The sequence below is a fragment of the Eubalaena glacialis genome, chromosome X (assembly GCF_028564815.1).
Source record: "Eubalaena glacialis isolate mEubGla1 chromosome X, mEubGla1.1.hap2.+ XY, whole genome shotgun sequence".
NCBI lineage: Eukaryota > Metazoa > Chordata > Mammalia > Artiodactyla > Balaenidae > Eubalaena > Eubalaena glacialis.
This window is the reverse complement of record NC_083736.1, coordinates 34,063,923-34,068,636: the sequence shown is the minus strand read 5'-3', so window position 1 is coordinate 34,068,636 and position 4,714 is coordinate 34,063,923.

Genomic DNA, 4,714 nt, shown 5'->3' with positions numbered 1-4,714 from the left:
CCTGGTGGTCCAGTGGGTAGGACTCTGTGCTCCCAGTGCAGGGGGCCCGGGTTCGATCCCTAGTCAAGGAACTAGATACCGCATGCACGCCGCAACTAAGTCTGCATGCTGCAACTAAGGATCCCGTACGCCGCAACTAAGGATGCCGCATGCCGCAACTAAAACCCAGTGCAGGCAAAATAAATAAATAAATAAATAAATACCAGTTACAGTTGATAAAAAGAGAAAACCCTTTATTATTTTGAGAGAGGCACAGGGAGATTGTCTTTTGCCCAAATACATATCTCTATTTTATTTTAATCAAATGCACGAAATGTGGTGAGATAGTTGCACAGAGGGAAGTGGCAGTGTTAAAATCATGATTTTTTTCCCCTCCATCAACCCCATCTTATGAGTAATGTGAGCCTGACTAAATGGCAAACACGTTCTCTTGCTCGAGAGGACCAAGAGCCTCACACATTTTGAATAGGAGCACAAGTTGTAGAGCAAGATATGCCACAGTGAGGGTGCGTGACATTATGGAAATAGAAAGTAGCAGTTATCTGCGTGGGCTTGCCACCCTAGCAAGATGTGATTGCCCTTCTTTCTGTCCTGCCTACTCCCAGATTTTCACACAGTTTCCACTGCACTTGCCAAGCTCAACGCCTAAGTCAGGCCCAAGATGTTCTATTACTAAACTGTTTTCCGAACAACAGCATAACCACCTGCGTGCTACAATGCTGCCTGTGTGTCTGGCTGATGGGAGCCAATAAACACCCCACGCACCTGTGTTTCCACAGTCATGAGGCAGGAGAACGACACTATTTCCTAGGGGAAGAGAATAAAGGCAGACGTGTCACCAGTCCAGCTGTGAGTGAGGTTAAGTCCAGGAAAGGAGCCTTCTAGGGCCGCGCGGAGACTCATCTCTAAGGATCTCTGAGATCAGGAAGCCCCCTCATTCCAATTCGCAGTGATATCTGGTGACAGAAGTTTCTCGCATTCAGGCAGTTGAGGGAACAGTCAGCCAGACGATATGGGAATGCTCGCGACGAGATGCCTGCTGCCGAGATAACGCCCAGCTGTGATTTTTATTTCTCTCTGTTTGGATAACACGACGCGTTCTTACTGCCTTCACTGAGATAGACTGCCAAAGAAACGGCCAGTTTGGAAGAACACACACTGAAAAATCAACATCCCCGACTCATCTTGAGATCACGGCAGCAACAGGAACGTATTTCCAAAGAGCCAGAATAAAACAGCAGGAAGTCGAGGAGAGATGTGGTCTGGCCAGACTGTGGCATCATCTCGCACAAACACACAGAACTGAGAGGATGAGGGCGGGCATGAGACTTTCACCGCAATATTATGGATTTCTTGGAAATATCAAATGTCAAGCACAACATGGTCCCCACTGCAGCCACCGATCTTTCGGTAACTTCCATTTATTCCTATTTCCCTCCTCTGTTCATTTGCCACTTGCACAAAATAAAAAGATGCCAAATTGGTTTCATTTTTAAATCCTAATATTAGTCAATATATATGCCCCTCAGGAAATGGGTTTGGCTCATAAATGCAGAGCCTTGCTCATTTTTCCTCTTAATATGGATGTGATTACTCAAAATGCAGGGTGCTCTTATTGTTATATTTCTGATAAAACTGTGATTATTACATAGTTGATTTCAGCAACAGAGTTTTCTACCTTTTTAATATTTCATGTCTGGCAAACCAAAGATTTTAGTAGACTGGATTCTGTGCAGAATTGAGGCAGAGACAGGGATGAAAAATTCAGGATTTGCAATGATAATTCACCTCATGAATTTCATCTACTTCTAAAGCATATCCAATAGCAATAATGTAGAGGATTTCTACACAAAAACCTGGCTACTTACATTTTGTCTCTAATATGAGCAAAATGGTAGAGGAGCCTTAGCTTAGGACACCCTTTCCTCATTTCTTTCTTTTTTTTTTTTTTTTTGCATGAACCTCTCCGACTCCATCCCCACCATTATTCATGTTTCAAACGTATTTTCCTAGATTCGACATAACTTCTAATTGTTCAACATATGTCAACAATGTCATGCTTTCCACCATGGAAAGCCTTCTTCCCTGATTTTTCCTACAGGGAAAAAATGGAAAAGAAAAAATAAAATTGTCATATCAATGTCATGTGATATTTGTCTTTCTCTGTCTGACTTACTTACTTAGTATGATAATCTCTAGGTCCATCCATGTTGTTGCAAAAGGCGTTATTTCATTATTTCCTGCCTTTTTTAAACGAAGTACCAGAAAAATTTGAATTACATATGACGTTAATATTATATTTCTATTGGACAGTGCTAGTACAGACTATTAACTACAGTTGTTCTTCTAGGTAACTGCTTTGCAATGAGAAAGCCAGTTCATGTGAGATCATGTGATTTTAAGGCGTTACTAGTGGGTAAATTCAAAGCCTTTTGTCAGCCCTGGTATTAGTTCCTTTTCAGCCTGTTTGCAACAGTAGAGATGAAGAATTTATTCAGAAATAATGTGTGGAGCACCTGCTATTTGCAAAGTGCTGCATCAGGTACTGTGAAAAGACACTGTTATTTCATGGCCCAGATGCTCATGGAAGTTAAAATCTAGCAGAGGTGGTAAATAATTGCAGCAATAATTATTCAATTACAGTTGTGACAAGAGCTACAAAGGAAATGCACAGGATTATTGCATTTAGGGGTAGAGGGGTGACTGGATAAAAGGGCGAAGTATAATTTTCCAGGTAACGTGGTATTTAAGCAGCATGGTGTAGTGTGTTATATGTGTGTATGTGGTAGTTAATGTTAGAGATGCGTATCTTGGATTCCAGCCCTGTTCCTGCTATTTTTAAGCAGCATGTTCTTAGGAAATTTACTTATAAGCTTTCAGAGTTTTCACTTTTCTCATCAATAAAACAGGGATAATTATATCTACCTTATAGGCCTAATGTAAGGGAAAAATGAGATACGATATGATAAGCAACTCGCATGGTGTTTGGTACATTAGGCACTCATCAAAATTAATGCCCACCTTTCATCTTTGCTTTCCATGCTTCTGGCTCTGTGCCTCGTTTCTTATTTTACACAGTCTCCTTGCCAACTATGATATCAGTCATCTCTACGTTGATGAATCTTAAATCAACATCCTCAAGTTCATTTCTAATTCAACCAACATCCCAAAAGTCTGACAGACATAACCAGATAAAGGTACCATATTATACATGTATTTCGAAAAGTACAGGTTTGTTAGTGACCAATTATTTCAGCTTTTGTATATCTGAAAAAGTATTTTGTCTTTGTTTTTGAAAGATGTTTTTGAGGGCAACAGAATTTTAGGTTTACAGTCTTTCTTCCTCAGTGCTTTCTTCTCACTTTTATGGTTTCCAACATGATAGGTGTTGTCATCCCTAAATTTATTACTTTACGTAACACGTCTTTTTTCCGTGGCTGCTTATAAGTCTTTCTCTTTATCACTGGTGTTGAGCAAATTGATTATAATGTATATTGGTGTAACATAAGGATACCCTGAAGATATTGTGGGTTTGGTTTCAGACCACTGCAATAAAGTGACTATAGCAATAAAGCGAGTCACACAAATTTTTTGGTTTCCCAGGGCATATAAAAGTTACATTTATATTATACTGCAGTGTATTAAGTATGAAATAGTATTATGTCTATTAAAATGTACATACCTTAATTTAAAGATACTTTATTGCTAAGAAATGCTAACCATCATCTGAGCCTTCAGCAAGTCATAATCTTTTTACAACAGTAACATCAAAGGTCAATGATCACAGACCACCATGACAAATATAATAATAATGAAAAAGTCTAAATATTCCAAGAAGCTAATGGCTTTTACTAAGTTTGAATACAGAGTTTATCACAACAACAAGATACTACTAAGATAACTACTACTGTTCCCAACCATGTCCCATACTCCCCCCTCCCCCTGAAAAAAAATTTCTTTTTATTCAGAGACAGGGGGATTGAATGAAAAAAAAAGTAATGTGTTCCATTTAAAATTTTGGTATATGGCATCTTCTAACTTAGGAAGCCGCAATGTTCTTGGCCCATCATGACATTGGGTAGCATTAACTGTAAGTTTCGTGCTTCCAAATCACTTTTGTCTTTAAGAATTTCTTGATACTCTTATAGCCTGCCTTCAATTTTGATCCTTTATTCTTTCTATTTGTCAGGTGCACAGGATCACCTTTTTTAAGCCTTGTGTCTTGTCACCAACTGTTCCTACTTGGTGGCCATGTACTTGGGGAAAAGGCCACATGATCTTTCTGGCTCCACTCAATGACTAAGGATACCCTGCTTCCTTTGCTTGCATCCCACAAACTATTTCCCTCATCCTGTACACTGCAGCAAATCTCTCCCTAGTTGATGAGATTGTGTTTATCTCCCTGTAAACCCTACCTATCCTGAATGGTCTGTCATTGTCTTTGCCTTTAAAATCCTTCCTCTTCCTCTCTTTGAATAATGATGGGGCTAAGTTATACCCAAAACTCACCCTACAAGCTATTTCCTCAGTACCTTGCAGACAACACCAAACAAAAATACCATTTTAAAAGAGGTGTATTTTTATTTCTTTTAGAATGTAAGCTCCTTGAGAGCAGCGACAATGTCTTCTGTATGTTCTACTGTGCCTAATACACTGTAAATACTCAATAAATACTGATGATGGGGAAAAAAAAAATATTGCAAGAATTACCAAA